The sequence below is a fragment of the Artemia franciscana genome, chromosome 16 (assembly GCF_032884065.1).
Source record: "Artemia franciscana chromosome 16, ASM3288406v1, whole genome shotgun sequence".
Taxonomy (NCBI): Eukaryota; Metazoa; Arthropoda; class Branchiopoda; order Anostraca; family Artemiidae; genus Artemia; species Artemia franciscana.
The window spans coordinates 7,206,744-7,228,438 of NC_088878.1; the positions used below are offsets into that span (position 1 = coordinate 7,206,744).

General features: G+C 35.7%; 4 pseudogenes; 2 read left to right on the forward strand and 2 right to left on the reverse strand.

Annotated features, from left to right (window-relative positions):
- The first annotated feature begins 365 nt into the window (after positions 1-365).
- On the forward strand, positions 366-1,842 carry LOC136037020 (glycogen [starch] synthase-like; annotated as a pseudogene).
- A 10-nt stretch (positions 1,843-1,852) lies between these two features.
- LOC136036984 (glycogen [starch] synthase-like) lies at positions 1,853-4,121 on the reverse strand (annotated as a pseudogene).
- Positions 4,122-11,267: 7,146 nt separating this feature from the next.
- On the forward strand, positions 11,268-12,744 carry LOC136037022 (glycogen [starch] synthase-like; annotated as a pseudogene).
- On the reverse strand, positions 12,393-15,023 carry LOC136036985 (glycogen [starch] synthase-like; annotated as a pseudogene).
- Positions 15,024-21,695: the final 6,672 nt, after the last annotated feature.

A 21,695-nucleotide genomic window follows, 5' to 3' on the forward strand; every position in this document is an offset into this window, starting at 1 on the left:
CTCCACCCTCTGGTGGGATCCAGAATACTGTTTTGGAGGGTGGGGTAAAAAAAGTTAAAAAAGCATCGAATATTTGTTTAAATGTATTGCGTTACGTTTCAACGAGTCGGAAAAATTTATCGGGGAGGGAAGGGGGCACTGAATCTAGCCTTGTCCCCCTAATTTCAGTGAACTGAAGCTATTGATCAATACTACTGGTATCAAATGGCAAGAGACCATTTTCATCGCAAATGAGCGTTTATTTTTGTAGAAGAAATTGAAAAAGCAAGAAAATTGTCCGTTCTGAATTATAAAAAATACTTTTCTAAAGGATTTGATTCAACATTCAATTATATTACAATTATTATGTCACCCACATAGACAAAATGATTACAATCAATGAAAGTTTCACAGACGACGGGAAGAAAAATAAGGCCAGGCCAGCTAATGAGGCACCAGCCTCACAGGAGCCTTGTTTGAGTTGTTGTGTTGTTGGAGAGTCCAAAACGGATACATATGATGAAAGCAAGCTCAACAAAGTCGACAGCACAAATGACCTGATGGAATATCTCGATCGTGGCGAAAGTGCAGTAGTCTGTAATAAATGGACATTTGAAAGTTCATGGGAAGTGGCAAATAAAGTTGGTGGTATTTATACTGTGATTCGCTCCAAGGCTATTATATCTGTTGAAGAGCTAGGTAATCAGTATATACTTCTTGGCCCTTATAAAGAAAAATATGCTAGAGTAGAAGTGGAAGACTTGGAATTCCCAGCTGGTCCAATGAATAATGCTGTTTCTAAGCTTCGTGACTTGGGCTTTAGAATCCATACAGGGAGATGGCTTGTTGCTGGAAATCCTTTAGTCATTTTATTTGACATAGGCTCTGCATCTTGTAATTTGGATCAATATAAACAAACGCTGTTTGAAAAAAGCGGCATTGGAATACCTCATGAAGACATAGAATCCAATGATGCGGTAATATTTGGATTTTTGGCTGCCCAATTCATTGATGAGTTCCACTATTTCTCTAATAAAGGTGGGGAAACAGCTCCAAAAATAGTGTGCCACTTTCATTAGTTGCTTACTGGAATAGGCCTAATTATGACACGACTATGGAACATAAAAATTTCAACTGTTTTACGACTCATGCCACCCTTCTTGGGCACTATTTATGTGCTCAAAATGATGAATTCTACAAAAATTAAGAAAAAATTGATATCGATGCTGAGGCTGACAAGTGCCAAATCTTTCATAGATACTGTATTGAAAGAGCCGCAACTTATTTAGCGCACATTTTTGCGACCGTTTCTGAAATCACAGGAATAGAAGCAGAACATCTGCTCAAACGAAAGCCTGACATTATAACTCCAAATGGCCTTAATCTTAAGAAATTTAGTGTTCCATATGAATTTCAGAGCCTGCACACTCTAAATAAAAAAAAAATACATGACTTACATTCATGGACATTTTTACGGTCATCATGATTTTGATCTTGATGGGGCAAGTTTTAACAAAAAGCTTATGTGACACTGTTCACCTTTTCCAGCAAGAATGCGGTCGCAAAATGTATGAAGCTTTCCACAGGGGTGGAATACCTGAGAATAACAAGCTGCTATCACAGTATGATATTATGAAAATAAAAAGATTGCTGTATGCAAGTCAGCAATCATCACTACCTCCAATAACAACTCATAATATTGCTGATGACCTTGGTGATCCTGTCCTAAATAACTTGAGACGATACCAACTATTTAATAGTAGAAATGACAGAGTTAAAGTTATTTTTCACCCTGAATTTTTGTCGTTCACTAGCCCACTTTTAGGACTTGACCATGAAGACTTTGTACGCGGGTACCCCTGAGGAAAGCTTTATATATTTTGTGACCGATTTCTTGCTGGACAAGGTTAACAGTGTCACGTAAGTTTTTTGATAAGAATTGCCACTGAAGTGTGGCAACTCAAGTGTAGCACACTTGAGTGTAGGTCCAAGACGGTGATATGGTAATCATTTTGCAACTTTCAAAATTAAAATCGTGAATAATTTTAGACCAAGAATACTTTTGTAACTTTATGCCCAAGCTCTCCAAATTCATCATCTATTTCCTCGTCACTATAACTAGCAGTGGGGATAATTGCTCTGGAGGAAGCTGGTGATGGGGGCTCTGAAATAAGACGAGGGTTTTTGATATGTTGAATGTTTCTTTCTTTTTCAACTACCAGCTCGGGATATACCTTGTTCAGTGCCATTTGCATTGCTCTTCTATAGTAAACAGCAATGGTTCGCCAATCTAGAAGGTCACATAGACGCTCAGTTTTTATACCCTGAGCAATTCTTTGTCTACGATTCAAGCGTGTGAAATCATGCATGTAGTTGACAAGTTGAGATATTGAGTCCTCTAAAGAAATGAAACGACGATCTACAATATATATGCCATAACTGGTGGGATCTGCTATGTGATCATTAATGAAACACCCAAATCTTGATAGGTAGGTGGTCACAGAGGGAATACCCACTACTGTGCACTCTGTGGGTGTATAGCCCCATGGTTCATACTAACTTGGGAATATTCCCAAGCGGCACCCGCGTACAAAATCTTCATAGTCAAGTCCTAAAAGTCGGCTAGTGGATGACAAAAATTCAGGGTGAAAAATAACTTTAACTCTGTCATTTCTACTATTAAATAGTTGGCATCGTCTCAAGTTATTTAGGACAGGATCACCAAGGTCATCAACAATATTATGAATTGTTATTGGAGGTAGTGATGATCGCTGACTTGCATACAGCAATCTTTTTATTTTCATAATATCATCCTGTGACAGCAGCTTGTTATTCTCTGGTATTCCACCCCTGTGGAAAGCTTCATACATTTTGCGACCGCATTCTTGCTGGAAAAGGTGAACAGTGTCACATAAGATTTTTGTTAAAACTTGCCCCAGAAGTGTGGCAACATTATAATTGTTAGTTCGGGTGGGAAAATTAGAAAAGCAACAACAGTCTTATCTGACCCAGACTCTTTCATCATGTGGTTGAGTCGAGCCAAAGATTCAATGTCGCCTCCTTTATCGCCAAATTCATATCGGCCAGCAATAAAAAATTATAAAGTTTTATCAAAATCATGATGACCATAAAAATGTCCATGAATGAAGTCATGTATTTTTTCTTTATTACAGTGTGCAGGCTCTGAAATTCATATGTAGCACTAAATTTCTTAAGATTAAGGCCATTTGGAGTTATAATGTCAGGCTTTCGTTTGAGCAGATGTTCTTCTTCTATTCCTGTGATTTCAGAAACGGTCGCAAAAATGTGCGCTAAATAAGTTGCGGCTCTTTCAATACAGTATCTATGAAAGATTTGGCACTTGCCAGCCTCAGCAACGATATCAATTTTTTCTAAGCTATTGTAGAAGTCAACATTTTGAGCACATAAATAGCGCCCAAGAAGGGTGGCATGCGTCGTAAAAAGTTGAAACTTATATGTTCCATAGTCGTGTCACAATTAGGCCTATTCCAGCAAGCCACTCATGTAAGTGGCACACTATTTTTGGAGTTGTTTCCCCACCTTTATTAGAGAAATAGTGGAACTCATCAATGAATTGGGCAACCATAAATCCAAATATTACCGCATCATTGGATTCTATGTCTTCATGAGGTATTCCAATGCCGCTTTTTTCAAACAGCGTTTGTTTATATTGATCCAAATTACAAGATGCAGAGCCTATGTCAAATAAAATGACTAAAGGATTTCCAGCAACATACCATCTCCCTGTATGGATCCTAAAGACCAAGTCACGAAGCTTAGAAACAGCATTATTCAATAGGCCAGCTGGGAATTCTAAATCTTCCACTTCTACTCTAGCATATTCTTCTTTTTAAGGACCAACAAGTATATGCTGATTACTTAGCTCTTCAACAGGACTACCCTTGGAGTGAATCACAGTATAAATACCACCAACTTTATTTGCCACTTCCCATGAACGTTCAAATGTCCATTTATTACAGACTACTGCACTTTCGCCACGATCGAGATATTCCATCAGGTCATTTGTGTTGTCGACTTTGTTGAGCTTGCTTCCATCATATGTATCCGTTTTGGACTCTCCAGCAACACAACAACTCAAACAAAGCTCCATTGAGGCTGGTGCCTCATTAGCTGGCCTGGCCTTATTTTTCTTCCCGTCGTCTGTGGAACTCTTATTGATTGTAATCAATTTGTTTATGTGGGTGACTGACTATTGACGTCTAAAAAATATAGTAAAAAAGACGTCATGATTTTGATCCAGATATGACGCTTATATAAAAATGATGTTACTCATTATACACTGTTATGATGTTACTGCTATATGCAATTGGAAATGGCTTTCGTAATTAAAATGACATCATAGTGACATTAAGTAAGATAGTTACATTGTATATGAAGTCCTGTATAGAAACATCCGTTGCCTGTGACAAGTTTGTGCTCAATCCAAGTCCCTTTGTCAGATCGAAAATCTTGATACTAAAATGCAGCTAAAACTACATCCGCCGAAAATAACGTAAATATTCAGTAATTAACTTTAAAAATAATTGTAATATAATTGAATGGTCAATCAAATACTTTAGAAAAGTATTTTTCATAATTCAGAAAGGACAATTTTCTTGTGTTTTCAATTTCTTCTACGCAAATAAACGCTCATTTTCAATGAAAATTGTCTGTTGCCTGTTGTTTGTTTGCCTTATAATTCCTCATTTTTGTTTTTTTCTCTTTTGTTTTTTGTTAATGTCCTTTGCTTTGTTTTTATCTATTTGCTTAGCCTTTGCAAAACATTTCAATGACATGGCATTAGGTTTGTCAACTAGACAGACAGTGAACTCAAGACGTTGCAAGTAATTTGTGAACATTCTGCATAAGTTAACGATTTTTTTGAAGGTTGTATTCCCCCTCCACTTCATCGAAACATTAGCCAGTACGAAATAATTTCTTACGTACGGGTTTATTACAAGACCCCTATTCCCCTACAAGACCTTGCCGTTTCTTTGTAACTAGCGAATAAAAATGAGGCTTCAATTCAATTAAATTCAATGGGTTTGAGTTCTCCTTTGTAATACACACTTTGAAAACCAAGTCAATGACTTAGAAAACCTTCTCATATCAATATAATTATGTTTTTAATTTTATTAAAACGAGGCTTCTGGTTGAACTCTGATAGAAAAATTCCCATTACTACGTTCTCGCTTGAAATTAGCTTTCATTTTGAAGAGAAACGTTAAGTTCGAGAAAAAATAAACATGAATTTTTGATTTTTGATATCACCGTGAGAAGAAAGTCAAACACCACTCAGGCGGATTGATTGAGGGAGTTTACAATTGAATAAAAATAGCTGCGGTTTGGCAGCCCAGCTTTTGAAGATAAGGTCTGCTAAACATACGAATTGACACGTAAAACCTTTTAATAAGACATAGATATTTCCGCAAGGACTACGCGCGTTACCACTATTACGCGATGTCACAAACGAAAAATTAATAAGAATCCGGAGATTATTGACGAAGTTTTCATACTCTTTCAATAAGAGCTCTTTTTGACATTTAGTCACCTGAGACCAGATAACTGGCAAAACCACAACCATATCTTCCCTAGTGTAGAGTTCTTATACTGTCCCCTCCCCTGAGTTGTTTAAGAATACCAAACAATTTTGATTAATGACCCTGATTTTCACTCGTGTCTGTTTAGTGTCTATTTAGGCAAACAAAGGAGAAAGTTTCAATTTATCCTCATGTCTAAATATCTAAATTTAAATACACTTACTGTCACCAAAGAGAAGAGTAGTTATAGGATTCCATGAGCATCCCTACTTGCTTTTATTGTTACAAGGTTTTCTTGAACTCGGAATGCTCCCAACAGTCAATCCACCCACCCTTGGTGGACAGAGGGATTATCTATTATTTAGAACGTTTTAGGGAGTAAACAAGTATTTCCTGTTATAATTAATGTTCATTTCTTTGTTTATATTATTTTACTTTGGCTTTTAGTAACTTTAGATTTAGATACTAAAAGGGTATTTTTCCATGGTATATACAGGTACATTTTTTTCTCCACTTTAGTTTTAGACAATGTCTCTAATTTTTGTTGAAAAACTTAAAATAATTGGGTAAAGTAACCATGTTGTCGATTGTACGCCCGAGCTATTAAAATGGTTTTACAGAATGTTGTCAGAGTAGTTTTTAACAGATTTACTCTTATAGTAAAATTGGAAAAAAATGTGGCTCTAAAACAGCTTTTTAGGCCACTTGTGCCAATCGGATAGATGCACCACAATTCGATTTAAAAAAATGATTTTTGATTTAACCTAAAGGCTGCTTTTGAAGCAAGTAGTAATCTTAGCTTTTACTCCGTACATCTATTCAAAGTAGCATATCTGGACTAATGCTAAAGGATAGTTGATGCTCAACCCTTACATCACGTCTCCAAAATTGTTGAGATTAACATTACTAATTACATATCAGTCATTGGCATTGTTTAGGGTAGATAGGGAGGGATGATTGTTATAACCCTATTTTTACTACAATAAAGGGAAAAAGTTTTTTTCCATATGAAAGTAAAGAGTATGCTTTCATATAAATGCAACCGGATGACTACTTAGAAGATTATTCAAATGAATTGATTCACATATCTGCTTAATATCTTTGGCTTCTGTAGCATTGAAGCGATTCTGACAAATAACATGTTACAAACCTGATCCCTAGATTATCTTGAGATATTGCAGATAAACACTTCTAACAACCTTGAATGCAAGCAATATATTTTAATTTGTTTCAACTTCCACCATAATATGCAATGATAGCATTCACCTAATAATCTTTTTCACTGCTGGGATATTGCAAATACATCCTTTTGACAATGTGGTTACACATGGTGTCTTTTGATTCAGCTCACCGTCCCCATCAATATACCCTGGAAGTTTCAAATTCCTAATCCTTGGGGCAAGATACTTCAGATATGCCCCTTTGTCAACCTAGTTTCTTTTAATTTTGCTCCAAGGGCACCGGCAGAAAATTTTCCATTGGGGGCCAAACACTGAAATATCATTGGTGGTTGGGTGACAAAGATTACATTTCAGCTATTTTTTTTTCGTTTGAATACGTTTATTTTAAATGCTTTTAGGTAAAACTCTGATATAAAAAGAACAATTAAATTGTATACAAAATGAAACAAAATACAATAAATGTTAAACGACAAGGATTCCTAGTAAAGTGATCAATTTATTTAATCAATAATATATTTAATTGTATTGCATTGAATTTTAAAAGAAAATCAAATTCAAACAAAATTACAGAAATATTTATTGGTCCCTTTTCTATAGCAGATGTATACTTGTTTTTATGCAATTTTCTACGGCTTAAAATAGTTTACAGAAGGAGTAACTATTAGAAGGAGTAATAGTTTACAGAAGGAGTAACTAAAAAATCATCCTGCCTGCTTAGGTGCAGTTTTGATCTTATAGTTTTTTCCGTTTTGATCTTATAGCGGCCATTGAAAATATACCTGTTTCATAGCAGGTCAATTCTCCCCCTCGAAATTAAATCCTTTATATATTCGGACATTACAAAAATAGAATAGCGAAATAAAAACAAAATTTAAATGTACTATCCAGCTGTCAAATTAAACCTCTTTCTTTTTATTGTCCCGTTCGACTAAATACAATGATTTAAACTAAATCGAATTTTGAACACCAAAAACCAATATATTCGACACCTTATACTTCATAACTGTAAAAAACTAAATATTTGTCAAAGTGACAACTAGATAAATGCAATCGCTCCTGGAAAAAATTAAATAAAAAAAAACAAGTTTTTTTAACTGAAAGTAAGGAGCGATATTAATACTTAAAATGAAAAGCAATTACTCCGTAAATGAAAGGGGCTATTCACTCGTCAACACCCCGCTCTTTGCGCTAAAGTTTGATTCTCTCTCAAATCTACTTTTTAAAACGGTGAAAAACTTTAGCGTAAAGTGCAATGCGTTGAGGAGGGAATAGCCCCTTTCATATACGAAGTAATTTCTGTCAAAGGGTAAAAATTTTGAACCATTGACTTTGGGAAAAAAATGAGCATGGGAGGGGGTCTAGGTGCCTTCCAATATTTTTTGTCACTTAAAAAAAGCACTTGAACTTTTAGTTTTCGTTAGAATGAGCCCTCTTGCAACATTCTAGGACCACTGGATTGATGCGATCACCCCTGGTTAAAGAAAGAAAAACAAACAAATAAACACGCACCCTTGATTTTTCTGGCGAAAAATGCGAAATTCCACATTTTTGTAGATAGGAGCTTGAAAATTTTTGATTAGGGTTCTCTGATACACAGAATGCGAAGGTGTGATTTTCGTTAAGATTCTACGACTTTTAAGGGGTGTTTTCCCCTGTTTTTCAAAATAAGTCAAATTTTCTCAGGCTCGTAACTTTTGACAAGTAAGACTAAATTTGATGAAACATATATATTTTAAATCAGCATAAAAATTTGATTCTTTTGATGTATCTATTAGTATCAAAATCCTATTTTTTAAAGTGTCGTTTACTATTGAGCCGGGTCGCTCCTTACAACAGGTCGTTACCACGAAGTGAGACTAAATTTGGTGAAATATATATATATTTTAAATAAGCATAAAAATTTCGATTCTTTTGATGTATATATTAGTATCAAAATCTTATTTTTTAAAGTGTCGTTTACTATTGAGCCGGATGGCTCCTTACTACAGGTCGTTACCACGAAGTAAGACTTAATTTGGTGAAACATATATATTTTAAATCAGCATAAAAATTCGATTCTTTTGATGTATCTATTAGTATCAAAATCATATTTTTTAAAGTTTCGTTTACTATTGAGCCGGATCGCTCCTTACTACAGGTCGTTACCACGAACTGTTTGAAAAAAATGATAATAAAAAAAAAGAAGGACGTCCGTTCAGGGGAAAAATACAAAAATTCCCAGCTTTCTGTTCAGGAGAAATATTTCTGATTGTAGTGGCTTCAAATATCAGCCCATGGGTACTCTTGCAATGCAAGTAAAATGACGGCATATCATACTTTCGCTATTGACAAACAATGCCTTATTTATATACCATTTATTACTATGAAGAAATTGATTTTTTATGGCACTTAGTATTTACCAAGTGATATACACCGACCGTAAATTCTGTCGGTCTGTCTGTCCTTGTTTTGATAGTTTAGGCACTTCCAGATAAGCTAGGACAGTAAAATTTGTCAGGCGTATCAGGAGCCAGACCAGATTATATTAAAAATAGTCTTTTTCCCGATTCAACCGTCTGGGGGGGGGGGAGTAAGGGACGGTTAATTTGGAAAAATAGGAAAAAATTAGGTATTTTTAACTTACGAACGGGTGATCATATCTTAATAAACATTGATATTTAGAAGGATATCCTGTCTCATAGCTGTTATTTTAAATACTGACGGGATCCTAAAATCTTGGAAAACGCTTATGGTGGAGGGATCGGGATGAAACCTTGTTGGAAAAATAAGAACAAATCCTAGATAGGTGATTGACATAACCGGAACGGATCCGCTATCTTTGGGGGAGTTTGTGGGGGGGGGGTTAATTCTGAAAAATTAGAAAAATGGGGTATTTCTAACTTAAAAGGAGTGATTGGATCCTAATGAAATTTCATATTTAGAAGGACCTCGTAACTCAGAGCTCATCTTTTAAATTCCAAACGGATCCAGTATCCTTGGGAAGAGTTGGGGGGACGGGGAATCTTGGAAAACGCTTAGAGTGAAGAGATCAGGATGAAAATTGGTGGGAAGAATAAGCACAAGTCTAAGATTTTTGACTGACGTATCTTGAAAAGTAAATGATTTAAAAAACTAGAAAAAAGGATGTATTTTTAACTTACGAACGGTTGATCAGATCTTAATGAAATGTGATGTTTTGAAGGACATTATAATTCAGAGCTCTTTTTTTTAAATTCTAACCAGATTCGGTGACATTGAGGGTAGTTGGAGGGGGAAACCGGAAATCTTGGAGAACGCTTAGAGGGGAGAGATCAGGATGAAACTTGGTGGATAGAATAAACAAATGGCGTAGATGCATGATTGACGTAACTGGCATACTTTTTCTGGGTAATTTTTCTGTGGAGGAGTTAGGGGAGTCCAGTGCTTTGGCGAATTCGGTGCTTCTGGACGTGCTAGGACGATGAAAACTGATGGGCGTGTCAGTGACCGGGGCAAATTGACTTGATAAAGTTGTTTTTCCCGATTCGACTATCTGGGAGGCTGAAGGGAGAGGAAAAATTAGAATAAGGAGGTATTTTAACTTACCAGTTGGTGATCGGATTTTAATGAATTTTGATAATTAGAAAGACCTCGTGTCTCAGAGCTCTTATTTTAAACCCCGACCGGCACTAGGCCTAAGCCTCTGATTTTCCTTTTAAACCAATCTATTGACTCTTTGAATTTTCCTAGAGTTCATGCAATATTAGCTCTTTGCTCTTGGCTCTTCCAATCTTGTCACAAGTGCCATATGAGCTCTTAGCTCTTGTTTTTATGTTACTCCAACCAAATCGTATAGGAAACAAGTAAAGGACCAACCTCAAACCCTTAGTAACAATAAAAATTGTTACAAAGAGTAAACTCCTGCCAATAGTAAATTAAATCTATCTAGTTTGTTTGTTTGTTTTTTGATGATTTTACAATACAGTTTGCATTGTTATCAAGCAGCATATATGAATTCCAGTAGCTTTAATAGGAGGAGGGGGATTATTCTACAAGATGTTTTTCCTGTTTCCCACTCTTAGGCTCAAAATTCTTTTTCGTGGTATTATCATTGAAAAGGGGCTTATTTTTTACGTATGCTTGTTAAAGAAATTAAAAAGTCGACAAAATGTTCCTCTCTGGACTCTAAACCTAAAGAATACTTTTTTACCCCCCCCCCCCCCCTCCACCCTCTGGTGGGATCCAGAATACTGTTTTGGAGGGTGGGGTAAAAAAAGTTAAAAAAGCATCGAATATTTGTTTAAATGTATTGCGTTACGTTTCAACGAGTCGGAAAAATTTATCGGGGAGGGAAGGGGGCACTGAATCTAGCCTTGTCCCCCTAATTTCAGTGAACTGAAGCTATTGATCAATACTACTGGTATCAAATGGCAAGAGACCATTTTCATCGCAAATGAGCGTTTATTTTTGTAGAAGAAATTGAAAAAGCAAGAAAATTGTCCGTTCTGAATTATAAAAAATACTTTTCTAAAGGATTTGATTCAACATTCAATTATATTACAATTATTATGTCACCCACATAGACAAAATGATTACAATCAATGAAAGTTTCACAGACGACGGGAAGAAAAATAAGGCCAGGCCAGCTAATGAGGCACCAGCCTCACAGGAGCCTTGTTTGAGTTGTTGTGTTGTTGGAGAGTCCAAAACGGATACATATGATGAAAGCAAGCTCAACAAAGTCGACAGCACAAATGACCTGATGGAATATCTCGATCGTGGCGAAAGTGCAGTAGTCTGTAATAAATGGACATTTGAAAGTTCATGGGAAGTGGCAAATAAAGTTGGTGGTATTTATACTGTGATTCGCTCCAAGGCTATTATATCTGTTGAAGAGCTAGGTAATCAGTATATACTTCTTGGCCCTTATAAAGAAAAATATGCTAGAGTAGAAGTGGAAGACTTGGAATTCCCAGCTGGTCCAATGAATAATGCTGTTTCTAAGCTTCGTGACTTGGGCTTTAGAATCCATACAGGGAGATGGCTTGTTGCTGGAAATCCTTTAGTCATTTTATTTGACATAGGCTCTGCATCTTGTAATTTGGATCAATATAAACAAACGCTGTTTGAAAAAAGCGGCATTGGAATACCTCATGAAGACATAGAATCCAATGATGCGGTAATATTTGGATTTTTGGCTGCCCAATTCATTGATGAGTTCCACTATTTCTCTAATAAAGGTGGGGAAACAGCTCCAAAAATAGTGTGCCACTTTCATTAGTTGCTTACTGGAATAGGCCTAATTATGACACGACTATGGAACATAAAAATTTCAACTGTTTTACGACTCATGCCACCCTTCTTGGGCACTATTTATGTGCTCAAAATGATGAATTCTACAAAAATTAAGAAAAAATTGATATCGATGCTGAGGCTGACAAGTGCCAAATCTTTCATAGATACTGTATTGAAAGAGCCGCAACTTATTTAGCGCACATTTTTGCGACCGTTTCTGAAATCACAGGAATAGAAGCAGAACATCTGCTCAAACGAAAGCCTGACATTATAACTCCAAATGGCCTTAATCTTAAGAAATTTAGTGTTCCATATGAATTTCAGAGCCTGCACACTCTAAATAAAAAAAAAATACATGACTTACATTCATGGACATTTTTACGGTCATCATGATTTTGATCTTGATGGGGCAAGTTTTAACAAAAAGCTTATGTGACACTGTTCACCTTTTCCAGCAAGAATGCGGTCGCAAAATGTATGAAGCTTTCCACAGGGGTGGAATACCTGAGAATAACAAGCTGCTATCACAGTATGATATTATGAAAATAAAAAGATTGCTGTATGCAAGTCAGCAATCATCACTACCTCCAATAACAACTCATAATATTGTTGATGACCTTGGTGATCCTGTCCTAAATAACTTGAGACGATGCCAACTATTTAATAGTAGAAATGACAGAGTTAAAGTTATTTTTCACCCTGAATTTTTGTCGTTCACTAGCCCACTTTTAGGACTTGACCATGAAGACTTTGTACGCGGGTACCCCTGAGGAAAGCTTTATATATTTTGTGACCGATTTCTTGCTGGACAAGGTTAACAGTGTCACGTAAGTTTTTTGATAAGAATTGCCACTGAAGTGTGGCAACTCAAGTGTAGCACACTTGAGTGTAGGTCCAAGACGGTGATATGGTAATCATTTTGCAACTTTCAAAATTAAAATCGTGAATAATTTTAGACCAAGAATACTTTTGTAACTTTATGCCCAAGCTCTCCAAATTCATCATCTATTTCCTCGTCACTATAACTAGCAGTGGGGATAATTGCTCTGGAGGAAGCTGGTGATGGGGGCTCTGAAATAAGACGAGGGTTTTTGATATGTTGAATGTTTCTTTCTTTTTCAACTACCAGCTCGGGATATACCTTGTTCAGTGCCATTTGCATTGCTCTTCTATAGTAAACAGCAATGGTTCGCCAATCTAGAAGGTCACATAGACGCTCAGTTTTTATACCCTGAGCAATTCTTTGTCTACGATTCAAGCGTGTGAAATCATGCATGTAGTTGACAAGTTGAGATATTGAGTCCTCTAAAGAAATGAAACGACGATCTACAATATATATGCCATAACTGGTGGGATCTGCTATGTGATCATTAATGAAACACCCAAATCTTGATAGGTAGGTGGTCACAGAGGGAATACCCACTACTGTGCACTCTGTGGGTGTATAGCCCCATGGTTCATACTAACTTGGGAATATTCCCAAGCGGCACCCGCGTACAAAATCTTCATAGTCAAGTCCTAAAAGTCGGCTAGTGGATGACAAAAATTCAGGGTGAAAAATAACTTTAACTCTGTCATTTCTACTATTAAATAGTTGGCATCGTCTCAAGTTATTTAGGACAGGATCACCAAGGTCATCAACAATATTATGAATTGTTATTGGAGGTAGTGATGATCGCTGACTTGCATACAGCAATCTTTTTATTTTCATAATATCATCCTGTGACAGCAGCTTGTTATTCTCTGGTATTCCACCCCTGTGGAAAGCTTCATACATTTTGCGACCGCATTCTTGCTGGAAAAGGTGAACAGTGTCACATAAGATTTTTGTTAAAACTTGCCCCAGAAGTGTGGCAACATTATAATTGTTAGTTCGGGTGGGAAAATTAGAAAAGCAACAACAGTCTTATCTGACCCAGACTCTTTCATCATGTGGTTGAGTCGAGCCAAAGATTCAATGTCGCCTCCTTTATCGCCAAATTCATATCGGCCAGCAATAAAAAATTATAAAGTTTTATCAAAATCATGATGACCATAAAAATGTCCATGAATGAAGTCATGTATTTTTTCTTTATTACAGTGTGCAGGCTCTGAAATTCATATGTAGCACTAAATTTCTTAAGATTAAGGCCATTTGGAGTTATAATGTCAGGCTTTCGTTTGAGCAGATGTTCTTCTTCTATTCCTGTGATTTCAGAAACGGTCGCAAAAATGTGCGCTAAATAAGTTGCGGCTCTTTCAATACAGTATCTATGAAAGATTTGGCACTTGCCAGCCTCAGCAACGATATCAATTTTTTCTAAGCTATTGTAGAAGTCAACATTTTGAGCACATAAATAGCGCCCAAGAAGGGTGGCATGCGTCGTAAAAAGTTGAAACTTATATGTTCCATAGTCGTGTCACAATTAGGCCTATTCCAGCAAGCCACTCATGTAAGTGGCACACTATTTTTGGAGTTGTTTCCCCACCTTTATTAGAGAAATAGTGGAACTCATCAATGAATTGGGCAACCATAAATCCAAATATTACCGCATCATTGGATTCTATGTCTTCATGAGGTATTCCAATGCCGCTTTTTTCAAACAGCGTTTGTTTATATTGATCCAAATTACAAGATGCAGAGCCTATGTCAAATAAAATGACTAAAGGATTTCCAGCAACATACCATCTCCCTGTATGGATCCTAAAGACCAAGTCACGAAGCTTAGAAACAGCATTATTCAATAGGCCAGCTGGGAATTCTAAATCTTCCACTTCTACTCTAGCATATTCTTCTTTTTAAGGACCAACAAGTATATGCTGATTACTTAGCTCTTCAACAGGACTACCCTTGGAGTGAATCACAGTATAAATACCACCAACTTTATTTGCCACTTCCCATGAACGTTCAAATGTCCATTTATTACAGACTACTGCACTTTCGCCACGATCGAGATATTCCATCAGGTCATTTGTGTTGTCGACTTTGTTGAGCTTGCTTCCATCATATGTATCCGTTTTGGACTCTCCAGCAACACAACAACTCAAACAAAGCTCCATTGAGGCTGGTGCCTCATTAGCTGGCCTGGCCTTATTTTTCTTCCCGTCGTCTGTGGAACTCTTATTGATTGTAATCAATTTGTTTATGTGGGTGACTGACTATTGACGTCTAAAAAATATAGTAAAAAAGACGTCATGATTTTGATCCAGATATGACGCTTATATAAAAATGATGTTACTCATTATACACTGTTATGATGTTACTGCTATATGCAATTGGAAATGGCTTTCGTAATTAAAATGACATCATAGTGACATTAAGTAAGATAGTTACATTGTATATGAAGTCCTGTATAGAAACATCCGTTGCCTGTGACAAGTTTGTGCTCAATCCAAGTCCCTTTGTCAGATCGAAAATCTTGATACTAAAATGCAGCTAAAACTACATCCGCCGAAAATAACGTAAATATTCAGTAATTAACTTTAAAAATAATTGTAATATAATTGAATGGTCAATCAAATACTTTAGAAAAGTATTTTTCATAATTCAGAAAGGACAATTTTCTTGTGTTTTCAATTTCTTCTACGCAAATAAACGCTCATTTTCAATGAAAATTGTCTGTTGCCTGTTGTTTGTTTGCCTTATAATTCCTCATTTTTGTTTTTTTCTCTTTTGTTTTTGTTTTTATCTATTTGCTTAGCCTTTGCAAAACATTTCAATGACATGGCATCAGGTTTGTCAACTAGACAGACAGTGAACTCAAGACGTTGCAAGTAATTTGTGAACATTCTGCATAAGTTAACGATTTTTTTGAAGGTTGTATTCCCCCTCCACTTCATCGAAACATTAGCCAGTACGAAATAATTTCTTACGTACGGGTTTATTACAAGACCCCTATTCCCCTACAAGACCTTGCCGTTTCTTTGTAACTAGCGAATAAAAATGAGGCTTCAATTCAATTAAATTCAATGGGTTTGAGTTCTCCTTTGTAATACACACTTTGAAAACCAAGTCAATGACTTAGAAAACCTTCTCATATCAATATAATTATGTTTTTAATTTTATTAAAACGAGGCTTCTGGTTGAACTCTGATAGAAAAATTCCCATTACTACGTTCTCGCTTGAAATTAGCTTTCATTTTGAAGAGAAACGTTAAGTTCGAGAAAAAATAAACATGAATTTTTGATTTTTGATATCACCGTGAGAAGAAAGTCAAACACCACTCAGGCGGATTGATTGAGGGAGTTTACAATTGAATAAAAATAGCTGCGGTTTGGCAGCCCAGCTTTTGAAGATAAGGTCTGCTAAACATACGAATTGACACGTAAAACCTTTTAATAAGACATAGATATTTCCGCAAGGACTACGCGCGTTACCACTATTACGCGATGTCACAAACGAAAAATTAATAAGAATCCGGAGATTATTGACGAAGTTTTCATACTCTTTCAATAAGAGCTCTTTTTGACATTTAGTCACCTGAGACCAGATAACTGGCAAAACCACAACCATATCTTCCCTAGTGTAGAGTTCTTATACTGTCCCCTCCCCTGAGTTGTTTAAGAATACCAAACAATTTTGATTAATGACCCTGATTTTCACTCGTGTCTGTTTAGTGTCTATTTAGGCAAACAAAGGAGAAAGTTTCAATTTATCCTCATGTCTAAATATCTAAATTTAAATACACTTACTGTCACCAAAGAGAAGAGTAGTTATAGGATTCCATGAGCATCCCTACTTGCTTTTATTGTTACAAGGTTTTCTTGAACTCGGAATGCTCCCAACAGTCAATCCACCCACCCTTGGTGGACAGAGGGATTATCTATTATTTAGAACGTTTTAGGGAGTAAACAAGTATTTCCTGTTATAATTAATGTTCATTTCTTTGTTTATATTATTTTACTTTGGCTTTTAGTAACTTTAGATTTAGATACTAAAAGGGTATTTTTCCATGGTATATACAGGTACATTTTTTTCTCCACTTTAGTTTTAGACAATGTCTCTAATTTTTGTTGAAAAACTTAAAATAATTGGGTAAAGTAACCATGTTGTCGATTGTACGCCCGAGCTATTAAAATGGTTTTACAGAATGTTGTCAGAGTAGTTTTTAACAGATTTACTCTTATAGTAAAATTGGAAAAAAATGTGGCTCTAAAACAGCTTTTTAGGCCACTTGTGCCAATCGGATAGATGCACCACAATTCGATTTAAAAAAATGATTTTTGATTTAACCTAAAGGCTGCTTTTGAAGCAAGTAGTAATCTTAGCTTTTACTCCGTACATCTATTCAAAGTAGCATATCTGGACTAATGCTAAAGGATAGTTGATGCTCAACCCTTACATCACGTCTCCAAAATTGTTGAGATTAACATTACTAATTACATATCAGTCATTGGCATTGTTTAGGGTAGATAGGGAGGGATGATTGTTATAACCCTATTTTTACTACAATAAAGGGAAAAAGTTTTTTTCCATATGAAAGTAAAGAGTATGCTTTCATATAAATGCAACCGGATGACTACTTAGAAGATTATTCAAATGAATTGATTCACATATCTGCTTAATATCTTTGGCTTCTGTAGCATTGAAGCGATTCTGACAAATAACATGTTACAAACCTGATCCCTAGATTATCTTGAGATATTGCAGATAAACACTTCTAACAACCTTGAATGCAAGCAATATATTTTAATTTGTTTCAACTTCCACCATAATATGCAATGATAGCATTCACCTAATAATCTTTTTCACTGCTGGGATATTGCAAATACATCCTTTTGACAATGTGGTTACACATGGTGTCTTTTGATTCAGCTCACCGTCCCCATCAATATACCCTGGAAGTTTCAAATTCCTAATCCTTGGGGCAAGATACTTCAGATATGCCCCTTTGTCAACCTAGTTTCTTTTAATTTTGCTCCAAGGGCACCGGCAGAAAATTTTCCATTGGGGGCCAAACACTGAAATATCATTGGTGGTTGGGTGACAAAGATTACATTTCAGCTATTTTTTTTTCGTTTGAATACGTTTATTTTAAATGCTTTTAGGTAAAACTCTGATATAAAAAGAACAATTAAATTGTATACAAAATGAAACAAAATACAATAAATGTTAAACGACAAGGATTCCTAGTAAAGTGATCAATTTATTTAATCAATAATATATTTAATTGTATTGCATTGAATTTTAAAAGAAAATCAAATTCAAACAAAATTACAGAAATATTTATTGGTCCCTTTTCTATAGCAGATGTATACTTGTTTTTATGCAATTTTCTACGGCTTAAAATAGTTTACAGAAGGAGTAACTATTAGAAGGAGTAATAGTTTACAGAAGGAGTAACTAAAAAATCATCCTGCCTGCTTAGGTGCAGTTTTGATCTTATAGTTTTTTCCGTTTTGATCTTATAGCGGCCATTGAAAATATACCTGTTTCATAGCAGGTCAATTCTCCCCCTCGAAATTAAATCCTTTATATATTCGGACATTACAAAAATAGAATAGCGAAATAAAAACAAAATTTAAATGTACTATCCAGCTGTCAAATTAAACCTCTTTCTTTTTATTGTCCCGTTCGACTAAATACAATGATTTAAACTAAATCGAATTTTGAACACCAAAAACCAATATATTCGACACCTTATACTTCATAACTGTAAAAAACTAAATATTTGTCAAAGTGACAACTAGATAAATGCAATCGCTCCTGGAAAAAATTAAATAAAAAAAAACAAGTTTTTTTAACTGAAAGTAAGGAGCGATATTAATACTTAAAATGAAAAGCAATTACTCCGTAAATGAAAGGGGCTATTCACTCGTCAACACCCCGCTCTTTGCGCTAAAGTTTGATTCTCTCTCAAATCTACTTTTTAAAACGGTGAAAAACTTTAGCGTAAAGTGCAATGCGTTGAGGAGGGAATAGCCCCTTTCATATACGAAGTAATTTCTGTCAAAGGGTAAAAATTTTGAACCATTGACTTTGGGAAAAAAATGAGCATGGGAGGGGGTCTAGGTGCCTTCCAATATTTTTTGTCACTTAAAAAAAGCACTTGAACTTTTAGTTTTCGTTAGAATGAGCCCTCTTGCAACATTCTAGGACCACTGGATTGATGCGATCACCCCTGGTTAAAGAAAGAAAAACAAACAAATAAACACGCACCCTTGATTTTTCTGGCGAAAAATGCGAAATTCCACATTTTTGTAGATAGGAGCTTGAAAATTTTTGATTAGGGTTCTCTGATACACAGAATGCGAAGGTGTGATTTTCGTTAAGATTCTACGACTTTTAAGGGGTGTTTTCCCCTGTTTTTCAAAATAAGTCAAATTTTCTCAGGCTCGTAACTTTTGACAAGTAAGACTAAATTTGATGAAACATATATATTTTAAATCAGCATAAAAATTTGATTCTTTTGATGTATCTATTAGTATCAAAATCCTATTTTTTAAAGTGTCGTTTACTATTGAGCCGGGTCGCTCCTTACAACAGGTCGTTACCACGAAGTGAGACTAAATTTGGTGAAATATATATATATTTTAAATAAGCATAAAAATTTCGATTCTTTTGATGTATATATTAGTATCAAAATCTTATTTTTTAAAGTGTCGTTTACTATTGAGCCGGATGGCTCCTTACTACAGGTCGTTACCACGAAGTAAGACTTAATTTGGTGAAACATATATATTTTAAATCAGCATAAAAATTCGATTCTTTTGATGTATCTATTAGTATCAAAATCATATTTTTTAAAGTTTCGTTTACTATTGAGCCGGATCGCTCCTTACTACAGGTCGTTACCACGAACTGTTTGAAAAAAATGATAATAAAAAAAAAGAAGGACGTCCGTTCAGGGGAAAAATACAAAAATTCCCAGCTTTCTGTTCAGGAGAAATATTTCTGATTGTAGTGGCTTCAAATATCAGCCCATGGGTACTCTTGCAATGCAAGTAAAATGACGGCATATCATACTTTCGCTATTGACAAACAATGCCTTATTTATATACCATTTATTACTATGAAGAAATTGATTTTTTATGGCACTTAGTATTTACCAAGTGATATACACCGACCGTAAATTCTGTCGGTCTGTCTGTCCTTGTTTTGATAGTTTAGGCACTTCCAGATAAGCTAGGACAGTAAAATTTGTCAGGCGTATCAGGAGCCAGACCAGATTATATTAAAAATAGTCTTTTTCCCGATTCAACCGTCTGGGGGGGGGGGAGTAAGGGACGGTTAATTTGGAAAAATAGGAAAAAATTAGGTATTTTTAACTTACGAACGGGTGATCAGATCTTAATAAACATTGATATTTAGAAGGATATCCTGTCTCATAGCTGTTATTTTAAATACTGACGGGATCCTAAAATCTTGGAAAACGCTTATGGTGGAGGGATCGGGATGAAACCTTGTTGGAAAAATAAGAACAAATCCTAGATAGGTGATTGACATAACCGGAACGGATCCGCTATCTTTGGGGGAGTTTGTGGGGGGGGGGTTAATTCTGAAAAATTAGAAAAATGGGGTATTTCTAACTTAAAAGGAGTGATTGGATCCTAATGAAATTTCATATTTAGAAGGACCTCGTAACTCAGAGCTCATCTTTTAAATTCCAAACGGATCCAGTATCCTTGGGAAGAGTTGGGGGGACGGGGAATCTTGGAAAACGCTTAGAGTGAAGAGATCAGGATGAAAATTGGTGGGAAGAATAAGCACAAGTCTAAGATTTTTGACTGACGTATCTTGAAAAGTAAATGATTTAAAAAACTAGAAAAAAGGATGTATTTTTAACTTACGAACGGTTGATCAGATCTTAATGAAATGTGATGTTTTGAAGGACATTATAATTCAGAGCTCTTTTTTTTAAATTCTAACCAGATTCGGTGACATTGAGGGTAGTTGGAGGGGGAAACCGGAAATCTTGGAGAACGCTTAGAGGGGAGAGATCAGGATGAAACTTGGTGGATAGAATAAACAAATGGCGTAGATGCATGATTGACGTAACTGGCATACTTTTTCTGGGTAATTTTTCTGTGGAGGAGTTAGGGGAGTCCAGTGCTTTGGCGAATTCGGTGCTTCTGGACGTGCTAGGACGATGAAAACTGATGGGCGTGTCAGTGACCGGGGCAAATTGACTTGATAAAGTTGTTTTTCCCGATTCGACTATCTGGGAGGCTGAAGGGAGAGGAAAAATTAGAATAAGGAGGTATTTTAACTTACCAGTTGGTGATCGGATTTTAATGAATTTTGATAATTAGAAAGACCTCGTGTCTCAGAGCTCTTATTTTAAACCCCGACCGGCACTAGGCCTAAGCCTCTGATTTTCCTTTTAAACCAATCTATTGACTCTTTGAATTTTCCTAGAGTTCATGCAATATTAGCTCTTTGCTCTTGGCTCTTCCAATCTTGTCACAAGTACCATATGAGCTCTTAGCTCTTGTTTTTATGTTACTCCAACCAAATCGTATAGGAAACAAGTAAAGGACCAACCTCAAACCCTTAGTAACAATAAAAATTGTTACAAAGAGTAAACTCCTGCCAATAGTAAATTAAATCTATCTAGTTTGTTTGTTTGTTTTTTGATGATTTTACAATACAGTTTGCATTGTTATCAAGCAGCATATATGAATTCCAGTAGCTTTAATAGGAGGAGGGGGATTATTCTACAAGATGTTTTTCCTGTTTCCCACTCTTAGGCTCAAAATTCTTTTTCGTGGTATTATCATTGAAAAGGGGCTTATTTTTTA